At 45.2% G+C, this 20,917-nt stretch overlaps 1 protein-coding gene across 2 annotated transcripts in view; it reads left to right on the top strand.

The window, feature by feature from the left end:
• Positions 1-20,917, top strand: part of CSTPP1 (centriolar satellite-associated tubulin polyglutamylase complex regulator 1) — a 1,657,587-nt gene that overhangs the window by 200,621 nt on the left and 1,436,049 nt on the right. The window contains exon 3 of one of the 2 annotated variants that reach the window (XM_069623189.1): positions 4,182-4,210. The exons of the other annotated variant lie outside the window; for it this stretch is intronic. The gene's annotated coding sequence lies outside the window, so the exon portion shown is untranslated. The remainder of the gene's footprint in view (positions 1-4,181; positions 4,211-20,917) is intronic. 2 annotated transcript variants of the gene reach the window in all.

Genomic DNA, 20,917 nt, shown 5'->3' with positions numbered 1-20,917 from the left:
TGCAACAGTTGTAATAAACGTATCTGGAATGAATTAAGAAGAGTTGAGCATTGTGCACCCTTACATGATGTGAATGCAAGACCAGATGGTTGCTAGCTGATCGTTTGTAGGGAGTGCATTAGCTTCCAGAGTTATCTTGCCCTGAAGAGGAAACTAAAAGTTATGCGCGCATTGTTCATTATTTAACGTTCAACCGGATTAGGTCATGATCCCGGCTCAAACACAAGCGAGGAACACAAAAGTATGCTAGTCAGGTAACACAATGGTGTCCCCTCCAAAACATCTTTGTTTTTGCAGATACCCTGATTACTGGACAATTATCAACACACTTGTTCTGTGACCAAATCGTACAGTTTCTCCTCATGGTGTATGAAATGGTAGGACGATCCTATAATTTTAGCCAACCGCCCGTTGCACCCTGGAACTTGAGGGGTTCCATATTAAATTTGACATATTATAAATACTACGAGCTCCGAAATGTAGCGCTATGTAAATGCGGAAATGAATACTAAAAGTGTGTAGTGGACCTCTGCTGCACCAGTCTGTATGCAAACCTGTCCACATTGGCCTCTTGGTGGCCCCCACACCTAACACCTAGTGGTGAGCCCCCCACCAGCCGTGGAGATTCACCGGCTTGGGGAGAAGGGATGCAGGCAGCTCCAAGGAGAAGGGGCGCCTGGCAAATGGGAGAGTGTGATAAAAGGGAGGGCATGCTGGGGTGAAGAGGATGGCAGGAGGCAGAAGGACATTGGCTGAATACTGGGGGGAAGGTGTGAGGGCCTGTCCAGAGGCAAGGCTGGATAGTGGGAGGCAGGGAACTGCTTATATGCACAGGTTTGGGGAGAAGTAGCCCTCTTTGTTTGAGTCCCTGAGTAGTACTGCTGCTGCCTTTCCAGGAAAGTTTGTTCTTAAATAACTTACATTTGCTTTTGTTTCCCATTTTGCTTACTTATAGCAGCTTATTCAAAAGTCACTTCCATGGTTGAAATTGTGGTTGGAATTGTGCTGTCGAAAGACCAGGGCATATTGCCTCTGTGATGTGTGTGTGTCCACCCCACCCACCCCCAGCCCCTCTTGCCTCCCAGAAAGCTCTTTTTACTGTGACCATAAAATGGCCAGAGAGAACGCTACCATTAGTGGTCCTCTGCTGCACCAGTCTGTATGCAGACATGCCCACATTGGCCTGTCAGCCCTTGTGGATGTTTCTCCATGCCCCCTGGGCTCTTTCATACATGCGCTCGTGCTCGCATCTATTCGCTCACCACCCCCTCTGCCCCCACTGCAGTACATGCCCAAGTTTCTTCCCGTTGGTAATGAACAGCGCTCAGAAGCCTGTAGCGCTATGTAACTGCAAAAATTAATACTAAATAAAGTGTGCAGTGCGTGCGCATGCTCACTCATGACTTATAGTTAAATAGTAGGGGCAGGGCTGCCGAAATAGCAGAGGCATCTTTGTATAGAGGAAAGCAGTAGGGGCAGGGGAGGGAGTGCTTAGGGCAGTGTCTACACACCTCAACCATTTCACACCGGCCAAGGGCGTGGGTGAGGGGGTGCCCCCGCCTTAGATCTTGTTTGATGTGGTCAAGGCTCAGTGCTGCCCGGATGAGCCATCTCCCCAGCAGTAACATGAGGTGGGCAGGGCAAAGCATGCTGATGTCAGGGAGAAGGGAGGGGGCGCATGGCGTTCCACAAGACCCTCTTTCATGGGGGATCTGGGCTGGGCCGGGGATTTCATCAGGATCGAAAGTCAGAGAGGCTGGGCCCTTTTGTTGGAGGGGCGATTTTCTCACACCCCAGTCTATATTTACACAATAATCTGCTTTCCTCATTTTGCCATTAACATGCCCGCTCCCATTGAGAAATTACCTGCAAATGAAATGCCTCTTTGAAGAAAGCACATCAGTGTTTGGGCTGCCACCCACTTGTAACAGTATACTGTCGGGAACTCACAGGCTCTCAGTCCCTGACTCTTTAAGCAATACACCCATCTCTCTATAGGCTGCTAATTCCTAAAGCGCCTTGAACATTGCCCCCTTGGCACACAACCTCCACTGCCCTCCGTGAGTATCTTGCATCGGGAGAGGTTTTAATCCACTTGGGTATGTCATCAAACTGAAAAAAGAGGAATTGTTTCCATAACCTCTTACTCCACTTACCCCACTTTCCTGGTACAGGGCAAATGCCTGCTCGCGGTAGGATTTTCTGACAGGCAGAAAAAAATGACAGGTCAGGCTGTCAGATTTTCCTACCCAGTCACTTTTTCCAACCCCTGGGCGGGTTGTCCAATGCCTGCTCTCGGTAGGATTTTCTGACGGGTAGCAAAAATGACAGGTTAGGCTGTCAGACTTTCCTACCCCGTCACTTTTTCCTACCCCTGGGTGGGTTGGCCAATGCCTGCTGTCGGTAGGATTTTCTGACGGGTAGGAAAGAATTACAGGTCAGGCTGTCAGATTTTCCTACCCTGTCACTTTTTCCTACCCCTGGGTGGGTTGCCCAATGCCGGCTGTCGGTAGGATTTTCTGACGGGTTAGAAGAAATTACAGGTCGGGCTGTCAGATTTTCCTAGCCGTCACTTTTTCCTACCCCTGGGTGGGTTGCCCAATGCCTGCTCTTGTTAGGATTTTCTGACGGGTAGCAAAAAGTGACGTTACAGCGGGAAGTCAAGCGCCAGTAATTATGTTTGTCCCGATTCCCAATGGGACACGGGAACACTGGCACCATTAACAATGGTACTGGTGCTCCCGTGAAAACTCTGCAGGCAGGTGCCGTCCCGCCCGACAGGTCTGACCATGGTGGGCGGGATGGCACCTGCCCGCAGAGTTGTAGTATGCCGGTCCGGACACAACAGTGTTGTAGGCTTAGCCGCACCGTTGTTTCTGGACCGGCACAATTGTAATGAGGCCCAGTGTTGCAAATCCATATAAATTGAATGGAGTTAATTATATGTTATTTCTAGTGTTACAATTATTTAGAATGCATACATGTTAGATCTTCTTGTATGATTGATATTGATATATTGATATTGATATTTTATTTCTATTGCACTCATACACAAATGTTTCAGAAAGATACATTATTAAAACTGCAAATACAACACAAACACAAATCCACACAATGGGGTGCTTTTCTTCACGGTTAGTTGTTACACATGCATTCTAAGTAGCAGGGATATTCATGGCAGAAAAGAGAATTAGTTAACTTGTAAGATCATACGAACAAGGCAAGGTTTACCGTCCTTGCAAGGGGACAGATGTTATCTTGCCCTTTGTATTGAAATCTTTAGAGGGGGTTAGTCATTTGTTTGGTGGTAATAAACATGAGGCCTGAGGCCAGGGTCCGATGGTTAAATGTTTTCCCAGGTCATCAGATGTTGTATGTGGCCGAATAAGTTAGAAGGTCTTGTTTAAGGCTCCAGGAGTCTGTGGAATGGAGATTGCAATCTGTAGTTCAAAGAAAATCCTGTTTGTACAGACCTTCCTCTATTTGCCAAAATATGTCAGCAGGACTATGTTAAAGGCCTTAGACCAGTTACTGCTAGCAATGAATTATGTTTTCCATACTAATGTTTAACCATGCACCAACGTCATGACCTACTACAACAAATCCCAAGAAGAGGTTTGTTTTGAAAATGATCTGAAGATGATAGTTGGGTTGTAATAAAGTATCTGAGAGTATTTTAAATTGTTGCAAAAGGTATATAAGATGCCAACCAATGTTGTATTGTTGAGACTTGGTCCTGCAACATCATCTAACCACTCTACAGAGCTTTTGTACAGTAAACTTGTTTATGCACAACCGTGTACTCGCTTAAGTGCTGGCCCTTTTTGTGGTTAGGGTGTTTAAAGGCCCATCCCAACATCTGCTTATTAAATGATGTTAAAAAATCTAGCTTTGTGTCTCAGCGCACTTCCAAGCAACTGTACCCCAATCTTTTTCCTCTCATATACGTATATCGTGCGTGTTGTGTTTCAGCTGGTACATTGGCTATGCTTTATTCTTCATGTCTATATGGTGCACATAATATTCTTCATCTTGCACATTTGACCTAGTGTCCGTGTTTCTCAATGATGAGTATATATATGTTTCATGTCTATTGTATCTTCGTGTGTCAGTTCAGCAGTGAGGTCATTTGCTTTCATCATCTTCAGTTACAGCATGTTCATTTCTTCTTGATTTTGCAGATTTATTTCTTCTATTGTTCCAGAATAAGGTCAGTATGGTTGCCTAAGTGCACAGCGTTTCTCATATTTACGTTATAGAGGCTGAGGGGGGGGCAGATACTATGAATGACATACTCTTCTCGCACTTACAATATAGAGGCGGGGGAGGGGCCGACAACATGAATGACGTATTTATCTGCCTCTCGCCACAGTGAAACACCAAGAATTACATTTAGACAGTAGTATAAGAAAGTATATACTATTTATTATAGGCCCAACAATAACACCAATGAATCATGAAATGCAACAATAAAATACCACACAAGCAACACACTATGTAACAAATACAATCACTGCAGTCAGTGCAAGAAAGTTAGTAACTCCACAAATACCTGCAAAGGAATAGAGCAAATAATTTTACAGCACTGGCAACATTCAGAGACGAAAACTCAAACTTTATAAATCCAGCCCTAAGATGAATGGATCCTTGTGCTCAATATTCGGTGCGCACGTAAAAGTGCCTGGTCATGCGTAAAGATCACAAAGTACATCTTAGGATGCAGGAAAAAGTTTGGGTAAGAATTCTGAAGGGGTGAAACAGGTTCCAAAAGTTAGGATACGCTCTGCTATGGCAAACAAAGATGTTCCCGACTTTCGGAGGGCTTTAGGGAGTGAATACTACCAAGCTGAAAGGAAAGGCAAAATAACCTTCAATGCGTAAATGTATTTGGATGAACAAAGGGCCACTAGTAAGTGGCTCCACTAGTCACTGCCCTTAGCTCAGTTTTAGACAAACTTGGCAGGTCTAGAAGTGGTCAGCAGAGGTTACATTTTCCCCTTCGGTTCGCTTCCAGATGCACAGGTGCCGCCACAGGTCCAGTATGGGACAGGAGCTGCTACTCTTGTTTCAGATGAAGAAGAAAGAAATCACTGATGCAGCAGGCCTCAGGGCACTGGAAGGAACGTAGGAAAACCAACATCAGCGACCGTCACTGTCACACAGTGACGCAGGGATACACAACTCTCACGGTACAATGCAGCCTCCTATCTCGCGATCCAAAATTGCCGGGACAAAGAAGTTCAGTGAAGGGTGCTTTGTACGATAAGCTCGGATCTCCCAAAGTCTTGGCTCGAAACGGCAATGCTTCTGTGCGGTAACCAAGGATTCAGTTGGTCAGTCCATTGGATGGCCCAGGAACACTTCCGAAGGGGCTTACTTGCAGGGTTACCAGGAAGCATCAAGAGGAATTTGTCCCGCTACTCCAAGAAATGTAAGCACCTTCACAGGTCTTCTGGGATCAAGCGCAACGCATGGCTCAGCCGGGACAAAAACAGGATTAGGGTGCCTATCCTCTCCATTGTGTCTCAGGACCGTCCTTGGTTCTGTTCGGCTCTTCATGATACTTAGTTCCTTCTACAGATCCATTTGAATCTGTTTCTGTTGCTGGTCTCTCTGATCTCGGCTGGAATGAATGCCGGACCCCTCCTCATATTCATGGTCAGATGAGTGCTCGAACTCTGCCCACCAATGAGAGGATATGCCTCATGCATGCACACCAGCAGTGGTCCAATCAAGGACCAATGGGGTATTTATGCTCTTATGCACACCAGATACCAGTAATGTGGATTGGGACACAACAGTCCCAGCCCACTTCCTGGGTGCCTACATATGTGACCTGCCCGGATCCGCGAAAGAAGCATCATTCACGGGCAACTTCATGCCCAAATAAAGAGGTACCAGGCCTGAAAGGCCAGGGGGGGAGGTCAAGAGACAAAATGGGAACGGTAACAGACAAAAGACCTCGTAGCATGGCCATGTGGGACACTAGCCACAGTCATGAGCCAAACCCTGTAAACACGGTATGGCTCAGGAAAAAAGTTATACAAATGAAAGAAAAAGCTACTGCTGCCACCAGTCTGTTCCAAGGCACATTGTACAGTTGCCAAAACATCCTTGTGTCTAGGGCCATAAAACACAATAGAACCATTGCGAGCTACTGTTAGGTACTTTGCGCAATGATACACTTACTGAAAAAGTGGCAACAAAGTAACAAGACTAAGAGAAGCAATGTTTCTAGTACTAACAGCCTGAAGGATGTGTCAGTTTCCCCATAACAATGAACGATAGCCAGTGCAGGGAAGCAGAAGGCTTCACTGCACAGTATAAAGTTCAGATTCAAAAATGAAAAGCAAAAAGATTGGGGGTCCATAGAAATGGAAGGAAATTTACTATAAAGGGAAGTCTTTCCTAACAGGATTCAAGGACATAATCCATTGGTGACACAAAGTTAGGAAAGTAGCCACTGAAAAGGATTGAATAAAAAAAAATCAGCTCTCCACTAATTGGAAGGGCACCAGAGGTTTTCATGAAAACAGTAATTGGAAGCAGAGTTTCCCTCCCAAACCCCAATTTCCTATTTAACCAGAGGGTCTGCATCCGTACCCTCTCGGGCCTGGTGCATGAGAATTGAAGCATAGAAGAAGTGCCCAACCGAAGATTAATCATGAGGAATCTATGCTGGCTGCTGCAATCTCCAAAGAACTGATATTTGGGACATTTGACTTCTGCCCAACACAGGGAAATGACCAGTGATCCCTTCCCTTGACCCAGCAGGCACAGCAAACTTTGAAAGATATTCTGTACTTGGTCAGTATGCTGAGCCAGACAACGAACAAGTGAGAGTACATGCACCGAGACATGCTGCAAGTGATTCTGCAACCCCAACTACAAAGCTTAATCCTGGGTAGAGCAAAGAAGGATCTGTGCCATCATCTCCCCAACAACACAAACTGTGTGCACCATCTGCTACCAGTGCTGTTCGGCTCACACACTGTTGAGTGTATCCGCATCTCACTTCATCCCCACTGAGACTGCTTGCAATGTATTCATTAAGAGCTGCAGTCTGGGTCCAACAACCATTAACCTGTGATTGTCTCCATCTCGGCTCCAGAAACATTCGACATTGGTGGAAATGCAGCTCCCTGGCCCAGCAGATTATCTTGACTGAGTCTGTAGCCCTAGGTGGGCATCTTTTTAGGTCATCATCAAGTAATGCTGTATGGGATGTGAGAAACCCTAAGGTGTCAGGACACAGCCTTCGCTATTGGATCCAGTTCCTAGGGGTGAATCAGTGTGGGGGGATCACCTGTATGAGCGGTTTTTGGGAGTGGAGGCGAGACACAGACGGTTGAGACGTGGTACCCCTTCCTTGTAACACCATTTGCCCATCCTACCCGTTAGGATATTTAGAAGCTCTACCCCCACCCCCGCTTTCTGGCACAAACAATGTCTTACATTGTGACAGACAACGAACTAACACCAGAGCCATTTACCTGACATGCCCCAACATAAGGGTCAGGCAGAGTCAGGCAATTGACAATAACCACACACAAACACACACTTGATGGCCCTTCACCTGCCACACAGGGATAAAAGGCAGAGCACAAGAGCACACCACTACGAGCAAGGCCAACTGCACGAGAAAGCAGCTATTCCAGGACAGCAGTTTAAACGGAGAAGAAAGGCGGTAAAAGCTGAAAGAACGGCAAGGAGGGAAGTGCCCTTGCCCTTTTCAACCCATGATCCGCGAAGCCTCCAAAAAAGGAAACATAAGACCAGGATTTATAGCGGACGTGTGGAGTAACAGATGCCAACGGTGCACGGGGGCCTCCCGCATTGATAGCACAGGCAGGGAGGCATGCAGGCTACCGTGGTACCGCTCTTGACTCCAAAATCAAGACAAGTCAACGGGTTCAGCACAGCCGGTGAGTTGGAGAAAGCTGATAGCAAACTGTAGTGTCCTGGGCTAGGTAATAAGACAAGGAGCAGGAACCAGACTGACCCAGGTATATTATAAATAGAAACAGGATGCTTTATTCTTCAAGTTACAGCTTATCAGTATAGACGTGAGAGAGAAAGTAGCATGCATCCACTCTGGTCCCTGTCTCATCTCCAAGTCCTTAACTGACATTCCTGGAAACTCCAAGTGTCCCGGGTTCCACATACCTCACAGCATTCTCACAGGCCTCTGACTACAAACACTCAAGACTCATACACTCTAGTCACTACACATCTCCTTCCCTAAAAAAAAACATTTGTGAAGGACACTCCTTCACAAGCCAGGACGACAACCATAGCACAACTAAACTCCTCCTACCATGGACTACCACACCAGGGTCTCTGTACTGCCACTGCCGAGCACAAGCTTGCCGCACAAGGCAAATAAACAGACCAACAAACTCAACCATCACAAATGAACTGAAACTCCTTCTGCAAGGTACTGCCACTCCCTGGCCAAAAGTCTGCCACACCTGACTAGCCTAACCCCATCACCGGGGCAAAACTCACTGGACAAAACAATGTCCTATGCATCCATCTAAACTAAACACCACAACATCCTAAGACAATCTACACTTCATCCCTTCTCTCACATGAACACATACAAAAGAATGAAGTGAATAGAAAAGTAATTTACAAAACAAAAAACACACAAAAACAAATGTGCACAACCACACAGACATTGTGCGAAGATACAGAGACCCTGTGTGAGGCCCACAAGCGTACTGTGCAAAATTCATACAAGCACAAAATAATGGAACAAATTCTTGCACAAACATTAACTGAATGTTTAAAAGAATGTAAAAACAAGTTGGGATTTCTAATAATTCTTACCAGCGTTACGAACTGCAACATGTAACACATGTCACCACATAAACGACACTAATACACATCAATTACACTGGTAGTACCTTGTGCACCAAATAGGAACTCTAATCCCCCTTTTAAATAATAGAATTCTAATCCAACATATACTAATCGATTTGGCCACACCAACCCCAACTCTGCTGTTCATCTAGATAGGTCGCTCTGATGAAACACACGACTCGTAACGCAACAAAATTGGATGCTCCCCCGTGTATGCATCTCAATTTACTCCATACATGGCCACTCCAATTCAATCGCGACCCATGTAACGACATCTAACCTGGATGCTCTCACATTTGCATCTCACCTCCAGTGAATATTTAATATACTGACACTCAAAGCTCTAGATTTCTATGTGGGCAACACATCTGGCCACAGACATGGACCAGAGTGGATGCATGCTACCTTCTCTCCCACCTCTATACTGCTAAGCTGTAACTATGAAGAATGAAGAATAAAGCATCATGTTTCTATTTATAACTTATCTGGGTCCTTCTGGTTCCTGCTCCTTGTCTTATTACATGGCCCAGGATACTACAAACATTCACAATAAGATAGCTGAAATCCCACTAAATGCAGGGTGAAATAATTCCAAACATGGTCTTATCACATGTGACCCATAATTGAAAAACACTGTCTATTCATTAGTAACAAACACAGATACAACACCTGCCTCACTCCTCACGTGTATTCCCAGACACGAAGCACCACACAAGGTTGAGTACAAAGAAATCACCCCTGCTCATGGCTTAGGAAAAGGGGATAGTATTTTCTTTAATTGAAGGGAAAGCAGCCCATGGGCCTCTCCCACTACTCCTCATTTCTTGATGACCTGTCAGTTGTCCAAGGCTGGTCAGTAGAAAGCTAACCAATCAAAACCCCCAATGTTAGGCTGCCCAGTATGTATTATGACTACCAATAGTGTATTGTAGAGATAATGTATTTCACCATTATCAATTTAGATGTGGTCTCAGGAAGAGCCATCATATTGTTGTTACCCACTCAGATGTTTAACCTCTTTAGAATGTGTATGCAGTCATTCCCCTTAGCCAATCCCTGTAACCCGTAGGTCTTGGTAGTTAAGATTTCCGTATGATATTAGGTATGACAAATAGTGTGTATAAAAACTGTTGTTTTTGATAAGCACGCTGACATAACGATATTGTATGCTTGTATGCTGTTGCTGCTTTAACTGGATGTTAATAAAGCTGGGTTTTGCCTTGCACTTTGTCTATTTCCGTCATTGAGTGTGGTCTGATCTGGCTTCAGAACTTGTGTGGAATTTTGGTACTTTCCAAGTGTCTTAACATCCTGAAGGATCATTGCAAGAAAATCACCTATTGGGAGTTTGCAATTGGAAGCATCCTCATTCTAATGTATGCATCACACAGCTGCCTGGGGCGGTGGGGGTTCGGGGAGGTCCACCACGAACGACATACACCTTCAGTTGGCACCGAAATAATCAATGAAAGCACCATCGTAAGCAACTTGCCAATCTGCATAATAGAGCACTTGGGGGAACATAAGAATGAATGCACATTTTTAAATATGACAAAAATACATGACAGTGATTTAAACATGCAACCCTTCTAAGTACATAATGCACGGTGGTCAGTCATAATTTCGAGAAAAAAATGTCGAATGACAAAAATGTCCAAAAAAAAATGTCGAAAAAAAAAAGTTGAATTACGTTTTTTTTAATTATATATTTATTTTGGGGTCCGGGAGTAAAAAAAGGGGGTAAAACAAAAACAAACAAAAAAATGGGGGGTTGGGGGGGGAACCCCCCATTTCGAAAATAAACGTATTGAAAAATAAATTCGACATTTTTTTCTTCGACATTTTTGTTTCGAAATAATGACTTTCGACATTATTGTTTTCAAAATTATCACTATAAACCATAATGCACACTGGCCTTCCTGTTTATTTCATTTCTAATAACACCCTAACAGTAAAATGACTACACATTTGACTTACATGTATACATGTAAACATGCTTTGGGGGTCAAGAGCTGGCTGTCCTGCTTTAACAGGAACACACTTCCTGACCCTATTTTTTTTTTTTATATTTGTTTTTAATCACTTCAGATTTTTTAACAAAATAGAATGAATTCCAGCCGAAAGATGGATGGAAAGAAAAGGTATTCTACGAGCAAAGAAGAGTAGAAAAAAAGAGATATTAGGTCTCTGGTGTAGTTGGTACAATTTTCGGGTCCTCTGGAGGAAGCATCACTTTAAAGATGTGTTGCATGATGTTCACTGTAGCCAACAACCATTTCGATTTGTCACCTCCTATCAGTTTGTACCAACAGTTTTACTCGTCTTGCAGACTAAAGTTAGAAATGGTATTTTTCAAGTAGGTGAGGCGGATGTCTCACGTCGCTGGACAATTGAGAAGGAGATGGCGAATCGTTTCCTTTTCTGTAGTTGATTTGCAAATACGACAGCAGTTTGTTAGGGTTAAGCCTCTAGTAGCCAAAACTTTGTTTGTTTCTAGTAGGTTCAGGCGAATTTTCAGGAAATAGGTTTGTGCCGACCTGCATGGAAACAATTTGAGATATGTTTGCACCGTGTTCAGCTTCTTAAAGAAGGAAGGCAGGTGATTGACTAGTTTGTATTTATTTGCTGTTTCAATGGTCTTTATCCAGTCCAACTCTCGAATTTTTTTGTTTTATGACTTTGACTGGGTTAGTTATGAGGTCGTCCTTGCTGCTTTCTACTGATTGTAGAAGGGTCAAGATCTTGGATTCCATCTCAGCAGCATTTTGCATGATCCCAGTTGGACTTCTTGATTTATCAGGCGGTAGGCATATGGCGAGTCTTTCAGGATATATTTCCTGTATAGTAAGATGCTAGTTGAGGCTACTGTTGTTTCCAAAGATGAAAGACTAAGTTTGCGTCTTATCAGGGCGATAGGAGTTGATTTTGGAAGGCCAAAGATTGTTCTCCAGAAAGTGGCTTCCAGTTTAGGCCATAACTATGTGGGAAGGTTGGGCATAGCATCAGCACCGTAAGTTAAAGATGGTATGACCTTCTTCTTATAGAAATCTCTAGCTGGAATTGATGAATATCGTCCAAATTTGGTGTCGATGGCCTTCCCCTGAGTTGCTAATTTCTTTGTTTTCTCGTAAAGTACCTCTTGCATTTCTTTGTCCTTCGTCTAGCTGTCTAGTGTGACACCTAAGTACTTGAAGTTGGTGACTCTTTGGATTGTAGCCGGGCCCAAACGGAGGAGGATCTTTTCCTTTGTCTTATTTGATTTTTCAATAACCATCGTTTTTGTTTTCTCCTCATTGATTTCCAGGTTATTTTCCGCCATGTACAGTTTTAGATTATTGAGTTGGCGTTGGAGGCCTATAGGAGTGTGATCTAAAAGGATCAGGTCGTCCGCGTAGAGCAGGCGGCTGATCTGGTCTCCTCCAAGCTTCGGTGGAAATGCTCTGACTGATTTTTCGGATTCTTGGAAATCTCCTAAGTAAATCCAGAACAGAGCCGGAGCCAAAGGGCAGCCCTGTTTGACGCCTCTGGTCGTGGTTATCTCCCCAGATAGAGTCCCTTGTTGGTTTAAAAGGACTCGCATAGACGTGTCGGAATAGAGTGCTTTGATTGGCCCAAGCAGACCATGTGGACATTTCCATAGAGTAAGTTTCTGCCATAGTCTCGAACGGTCAACTTTATCGAATGCCTGAGTAAGGTCGACGAAAGTGTCAGGATTAGTCAGGCGAGTACAAAGGCAGCGAATATGGCAAGGGAAATGTGCACTAAATCACACAGTGAAGAGCTTCAAATTAAACTACGTGCACACAGGAACAACGACTCATGTATGCTAGAACCCAGGAGTGCAAATAGAGTGTGACAACAAAACCAATATATGAAAAGGGATGTGGGGTAAGCACCTGACCGCGAGGAAAGTCGGCAAGCGCCTTACCCCCAATTGCTGTTACAGGTACTGACAGCGCTAAACCCACGTGGAGGGCAAGCAATGACAGGATCTGTGAACTAACACTCTTGATGGTATTAAATAAGGGAACTAAAGAACTGTACTCACGAGGACGAGATAAACCTCTTGAATGTCAGATAGCCCACGAATCCTGTTGATGAAACTGGGACCCCGAAAGGCTAGAACAGCAATGGGAGGAAAACGAAATACCTAAGTTGGAATAGTGATTACAAATTAGTGAGGAAAACATAAGCATTCACACAGGAGCTAGCTACAACCGCACACCACACCTAATAATCAAATGGGAAATAAATGCAGAAGTGCAATGGAAAACATGGAATGGATCCCAATAGAAAGTAAGGATCAGGAGCAGGGAAAAACGACATAACCAATGCAAACTTCTCCCTACCCCTCCAAGGAAAAGACAGGAAGCTAATCTAAGAGGAAGGCTAAGGCATACGGGTTTACAGCAGCAAAGGACAGAGTCAAAGAAATATAGAACACAGACAAACTGGGCTGCATCTAAAAGGGGAAAGCACTGAGAAATGGTGCCTGCAAACAGAAAGGGAGCAGAAATCAATTAGCGCATGAATCCGAGATTCAGGACGGAGGAACAAGAAAACAGGAACTAGGAACTAGGTACAAAGGCAAGGAACAAGGGACTAGTCACAACAGGAACACTGCAAACGATGACCAGCGCTGGACTGAAGTAAGACTGAGGCTTTTAAACCTGCTTAACGAGCACACGCCTCAGGTGTGCTGATTGCTGCACCTGCAGCCACAGCTGTTACCTATCCTCCACCCAACCTTGTCCTGCAAGGGTGGAGGTGGAGCAGTGGGCCAGGCATTCTGGGAAGCATAGTCATTTGGTTAAAGAAGCATGCTGGCTGCCAAAAACCTGGAATGGATCCGGAAGGGAAGTAGCTTGAATAATAGGGATTTAGCGCTCCCAATTCATCACAGCACTGTAGCATAAGGTTCGGAGGAAAGGTCCAGTAGGGAATAAACCCCAAATCATGCCCCCAAGTGGTGGGAACGGGAGCGAAGGGAGCAAGTCGTGACAGTATACCCCCTCCTACGGCCGTCTTCGGGTGCCCGCCACCCGCACGTGACATTTTCTTTCCATGATGGGAGTGCTTTTTCTTTGGAGGTGGCACTGATGGAAATGGTGGCCTGTGGGCAAAGGCAGATGGACTTCCATGATAGGAGTGCTTTGTCTTTGGAGGTGGTACTGATGGAAACGGTGGCTTCTGGTGAGGAAGAGACTCATGGTTCGAAGAAAGGCATGAAGGACTTGCAGGACCTGAAGCAGAGTTGGAAGGTCCAGGAAGCTCAGTCACTGGGAGTGGACCCTTATAAGTCTTTGAGGAGGGAGGCAGGCTGGTGCAACATGCCTTAGACAATGGTAGAAGCCCTGTTAGCCTGTCTGCCGAGAGTGGACATGCGGGAGGTGAGGAAATTGCTGGCTTCAGGAAAGGTTTATGTTCAGCCATTAGAGAAGGTGGCGGCTGAGGTAGAGGTTCAGATTTTCTTCTGTCATCCATCTGGGAAAAGGCTTGTGGTTGAAAGTGACTAAGGTTTGACTGCACATGTTCTACACCTTGGAGACCTGAAAGTCCAATGGGTTGTACAAGGCTGGTACTCCTGGTGACAGTCGTGTAACCACCTTGTTGCACGTGTGATACAACAGCAGGGACGTTTGGCATACTGATAGGAGTGATAGACGCAGTACTTGGTATTTCAGGCACACTCGCAGAAGGAGCAATAACAGACACATTTTGAACTGCAGCAGTCATTCCCTTCCTTTGGCTACTAGCACCCAACTGGTGCTTCTTGGCGGAATTCTGTTGCACAAGTCCTGTAGGTAATACGCCGGTCTGCACCACCCCCTGTGCACACCCAGGTGAGTGGTTCTGACTCACCACTTGGTCCAGCTTGATGACTCTGAAGTGGGAGCTGGCAAAAGTCTCAAACTCTGATGCTGCATTTTTTGGAGGCTCTGATGCTAAAGTGAAGCAGTTGGGAGAATCGTCTTGTGGAAAAGGCAGGCATTCTGGTGCTCTTCCTGAAGCAAAAGAAAGGCAAGCTAGACGTTCATCGACAGTAAATGGTTGGGATTCAGGAGGAATCGCTGGAGCAGAAGAAAATACAGCAGGATCTGATGGTGTAGACAGGTATACATCTGATATTGGCAGCGAGGCTAAGCAGGATACAGGCGTCTCATGAACTGAAGGCAAATACTCAGTATACTCCGGGACTGAAGACATGCACTTTTGATGGACTACCGGAGGCTCTAAAGCTGAAGGATGATCTGCAGGATGAGTCACTGTAGCTGAAGACAGGCAGGCCAGGGGAAACCTTGAAGCTGAAGGCATGCAAGCTGAAGCAATCTCGGTTGCTGGATACAAACATGTCCAGGTCTTTGGGACTGGCTCTTGAGTAAATGGCAGACATGGCAGCGGTTCATTGGTTGAAGACACGTGTGCCAAAGATGACTGCAGGGCTGTGGATTGGATCATAGAAGAGTCAATGGTTGTAAGAGGACAGACAGAAGTCTCAGAAGTTGACAGACACATTGGTGGCTCAGGAATGGAGGGCACCTTTAGGGCAGTAGACTCCTTGGCACCAGTAACCAAAGACTGAGCTGTACCCTTGCAGTCCCTTTCTTTAGTGGGTGACACAGAATCTCTTTCTTTGTAGAAGTCAAAATCAACCAGTGGAATCACCATAGTAAAGTCTCTGTTAATCAGGATTTCGTCAATTGTCCATTCCTCTGTTTTAGCTTCTGAAAGAGGCAGATTAACAATCAACAGTTCAGGAATCGCCTGCTGGTTTTTTGGTTCTGTATACTGTGGAATGAGTCCATCAGAACATGAAATCTGTACTGTCTCTGACTGTTCGTATTGATCAGAATTGGCAGAAGGAAGAGTGAACCCAGAGGTAACATCGTTTTCCACATCAGCTTTAACATCTACTTCAGTCTCAGCAGCTGTATCAAGAGCAGGGCCTAAGTCTACTGTAGTGACTGAATCTGTGTATGCCACCATTGTGGATTGTATTTGGAAATCAGAAGCTTGTATGTGTGCTAGCTCAGAATTATGACAAACTGCTAAACAGGAAATTTTAGGTAAAGGAGTGGCTTGTAAATCTTCAGCTAACTGCAATCCCTGACAAACAGCAGAACAATTGTTAGAAACTGTGCCCAGATTAAGCGCTGTGCTAGACGAAAGACCTTCACTCCCAATAGATCTAACATATTGACAAATATCATGGTTTACCAAAGTCTCTGCACTCAGGGGCTGAACCGTGTTCACTTCCTCAACATCAACAGATAAAGTCTGAGGTGTATTCAGTAAAGAGTGCAAGGTTTTATTCTCCTCTTGTAAAGAAATTAATTCTTGTCTTAACTCCTCAAGCTTAGCTCTTAGCATGCCCTGCATTAACTGTACATCACTATCAGTAGGCACAGGGGGAGGCATAGTGGCATCAGGGCTGGATCCTGCACTAGCAATCTGGATGTGCACCGATTGTACATTGTCCTCTACTGCTTGCAGGTTCTGTGATTTATAGTTTCTCTTACCAACTTGGTCTGTGTTTCCCTTAAGCAAACTATTGACATTAGACCTCTTGGCATTAGGGACTACAGTATGTACCTGTGCAAAGGAGTATGCTTTAGACTGAGGGTAGAAAACAGAAGTTATGCAAGGAACCCCTCCATTCTTTATGTTTGTACCATGAAACTGTTCTATCTGAGGTGAAGCACAACTGGAATCATGGGGTTCAACAACAGAGGTACTCTTGTATAATAAGTCTAACAGTGTGTTGTTTTCTGCGGCTAAGGCTTGCGCTGACATAGAATCGGGATCAAAACAAAAGATAGAACTAGGATCAGGCAATGTAGGATGTGCCATCCTATGGGAAAAATACTTTGCACGTAAATGCCCATTCGTGACAAGGAGTTCATTTAAGTCAGGACTAGTGATTTGATTGTCACAGGTAAATGTAGGGGAAGCTTTCTGTACAAACTTGTTAGAGGCCTTGCTGCCTTTCTTTCTTAAACTTGCCATATTCAATGGGAATTTTGGGCTGGTCATTCTGTCAGGATTAGTCAGGCGAGTACAAAGGCAGCGAATATGGCAAGGGAAATGTGCACTAAATCACACAGTGAAGAGCTTCAAATTAAACTACGTGCACACAGGAACAACGACTCATGTATGCTAGAACCCAGGAGTGCAAATAGAGTGTGACAACAAAACCAATATATGAAAAGGGATGTGGGGTAAGCACCTGACCGCGAGGAAAGTCGGCAAGCGCCTTACCCCCAATTGCTGTTACAGGTACTGACAGCGCTAAACCCACGTGGAGGGCAAGCAATGACAGGATCTGTGAACTAACACTCTTGATGGTATTAAATAAGGGAACTAAAGAACTGTACTCACGAGGACAAGATAAACCTCTTGAATGTCAGATAGCCCACGAATCCTGTTGATGAAACTGGGACCCCGAAAGGCTAGAACAGCAATGGGAGGAAAACGAAATACCTAAGTTGGAATAGTGATTACAAATTAGTGAGGAAAACATAAGCATTCACACAGGAGCTAGCTACAACCGCACACCACACCTAATAATCAAATGGGAAATAAATGCAGAAGTGCAATGGAAAACATGGAATGGATTCCAATAGAAAGTAAGGATCAGGAGCAGGGAAAAACGAAATAACCAATGCAAACTTCTCCCTACCCCTCCAAGGAAAAGACAGGAAGCTAATCTAAGAGGAAGGCTAAGGCATACGGGTTTACAGCAGCAAAGGACAGAGTCAAAGAAATATAGAACACAGACAAACTGGGCTGCATCTAAAAGGGGAAAGCACTGAGAAATGCTGCCTGCAAACAGAAAGGGAGCAGAAATCAATTAGCGCATGAATCCGAGATTCAGGGCGGAGGAACAAGAAAACAGGAACTAGGAACTAGGTACAAAGGCAAGGAACAAGGGACTAGTCACAACAGGAACACTGCAAACGATGACCAGCGCTGGACTGAAGTAAGACTGAGGCTTTTAAAGCTGCTTAACGAGCACACGCCTCAGGTGTGCTGATTGCTGCACCTGCAGCCACAGCTGTTACCTATCCTCCACCCAACCTTGTCCTGCAAGGGTGGAGGTGGAGCAGTGGGCCAGGCATTCTGGGAAGCATAGTCATTTGGTTAAAGAAGCATGCTGGCTGCCAAAAACCTGGAATGCATCCGGAAGGGAAGTAGCTTGAAAAATAGGGATTTAGCGCTCCCAATTCATCACAGCACTGTAGCATAAGGTTCGGAGGAAAGGTCCAGTAGGGAATAAACCCCAAATCATGCCCCCAAGTGGTGGGAACGGGAGCGAAGGGAGCAAGTCGTGACAGTATACCCCCTCCTACGGCCGTCTTCGGGTGCCCGCCACCCGCACGTGACATTTTCTTTCCATGATGGGAGTGCTTTTTCTTTGGAGGTGGCACTGATGGAAATGGTGGCCTGTGGGCAAAGGCAGATGGACTTCCATGATAGGAGTGCTTTGTCTTTGGAGGTGGTACTGATGGAAACGGTGGCTTCTGGTGAGGAAGAGACTCATGGTTCGAAGAAAGGCATGAAGGACTTGCAGGACCTGAAGCAGAGTTGGAAGGTCCAGGAAGCTCAGTCACTGGGAGTGGACCCTTATAAGTCTTTGAGGAGGGAGGCAGGCTGGTGCAACATGCCTTAGACAATGGTAGAAGCCCTGTTAGCCTGTCTGCCGAGAGTGGACATGCGGGAGGTGAGGAAATTGCTGGCTTCAGGAAAGGTTTATGTTCAGCCATTAGAGAAGGTGGCGGCTGAGGTAGAGGTTCAGATTTTCTTCTGTCATCCATCTGGGAAAAGGCTTGTGGTTGAAAGTGACTAAGGTTTGACTGCACATGTTCTACACCTTGGAGACCTGAAAGTCCAATGGGTTGTACAAGGCTGGTACTCCTGGTGACAGTCGTGTAACCACCTTGTTGCACGTGTGATACAACAGCAGGGACGTTTGGCATACTGATAGGAGTGATAGACGCAGTACTTGGTATTTCAGGCACACTCGCAGAAGGAGCAATAACAGACACATTTTGAACTGCAGCAGTCATTCCCTTCCTTTGGCTACTAGCACCCAACTGGTGCTTCTTGGCGGAATTCTGTTGCACAAGTCCTGTAGGTAATACGCCGGTCTGCACCACCCCCTGTGCACACCCAGGTGAGTGGTTCTGACTCACCACTTGGTCCAGCTTGATGACTCTGAAGTGGGAGCTGGCAAAAGTCTCAAACTCTGATGCTGCATTTTTTGGAGGCTCTGATGCTAAAGTGAAGCAGTTGGGAGAATCGTCTTGTGGAAAAGGCAGGCATTCTGGTGCTCTTCCTGAAGCAAAAGAAAGGCAAGCTAGACGTTCATCGACAGTAAATGGTTGGGATTCAGGAGGAATCGCTGGAGCAGAAGAAAATACAGCAGGATCTGATGGTGTAGACAGGTATACATCTGATATTGGCAGCGAGGCTAAGCAGGATACAGGCGTCTCATGAACTGAAGGCAAATACTCAGTATACTCCGGGACTGAAGACATGCACTTTTGATGGACTACCGGAGGCTCTAAAGCTGAAGGATGATCTGCAGGATGAGTCACTGTAGCTGAAGACAGGCAGGCCAGGGGAAACCTTGAAGCTGAAGGCATGCAAGCTGAAGCAATCTCGGTTGCTGGATACAAACATGTCCAGGTCTTTGGGACTGGCTCTTGAGTAAATGGCAGACATGGCAGCGGTTCATTGGTTGAAGACACGTGTGCCAAAGATGACTGCAGGGCTGTGGATTGGATCATAGAAGAGTCAATGGTTGTAAGAGGACAGACAGAAGTCTCAGAAGTTGACAGACACATTGGTGGCTCAGGAATGGAGGGCACCTTTAGGGCAGTAGACTCCTTGGCACCAGTAACCAAAGACTGAGCTGTACCCTTGCAGTCCCTTTCTTTAGTGGGTGACACAGAGTCTCTTTCTTTGTAGAAGTCAAAATCAACCAGTGGAATCACCATAGTAAAGTCTCTGTTAATCAGGATTTCGTCAATTGTCCATTCCTCTGTTTTAGCTTCTGAAAGAGGCAGATTAACAATCAACAGTTCAGGAATCGCCTGCTGGTTTTTTGGTTCTGTATACTGTGGAATGAGTCCATCAGAACATGAAATCTGTACTGTCTCTGACTGTTCGTATTGATCAGAATTGGCAGAAGGAAGAGTGAACCCAGAGGTAACATCGTTTTCCACATCAGCTTTAACATCTACTTCAGTCTCAGCAGCTGTATCAAGAGCAGGGCCTAAGTCTACTGTAGTGACTGAATCTGTGTATGCCACCATTGTGGATTGTATTTGGAAATCAGAAGCTTGTATGTGTGCTAGCTCAGAATTATGACAAACTGCTAAACAGGAAATTTTAGGTAAAGGAGTGGCTTGTAAATCTTCAGCTAACTGCAATCCCTGACAAACAGCAGAACAATTGTTAGAAACTGTGCCCAGATTAAGCGCTGTGCTAGACGAAAGACCTTCACTCCCAATAGATCTAACATATTGACAAATATCATGGTTTACCAAAGTCTCTGCACTCAGGGGCTGAACCGTGTTCACTTCCTCAACATCAACAGATAAAGTCTGAGGTGTATTCAGTAAAGAGTGCAAGGTTTTATTCTCCTCTTGTAAAGAAATTAATTCTTGTCTTAACTCCTCAAGCTTAGCTCTTAGCATGCCCTGCATTAACTGTACATCACTATCAGTAGGCACAGGGGGAGGCATAGTGGCATCAGGGCTGGATCCTGCACTAGCAATCTGGATGTGCACCGATTGTACATTGTCCTCTACTGCTTGCAGGTTCTGTGATTTATAGTTTCTCTTACCAACTTGGTCTGTGTTTCCCTTAAGCAAACTATTGACATTAGACCTCTTGGCATTAGGGACTACAGTATGTACCTGTGCAAAGGAGTATGCTTTAGACTGAGGGTAGAAAACAGAAGTTATGCAAGGAACCCCTCCATTCTTTATGTTTGTACCATGAAACTGTTCTATCTGAGGTGAAGCACAACTGGAATCATGGGGTT

Source organism: Ambystoma mexicanum, chromosome 11 (genome assembly GCF_040938575.1).
Source record: "Ambystoma mexicanum isolate Mex_15411 chromosome 11, UKY_AmexF1_1, whole genome shotgun sequence".
Taxonomy (NCBI): Eukaryota; Metazoa; Chordata; class Amphibia; order Caudata; family Ambystomatidae; genus Ambystoma; species Ambystoma mexicanum.
The sequence above is the reverse complement of the archived record's forward strand: the minus strand, read 5'-3'. Positions and strand labels throughout refer to the sequence as shown.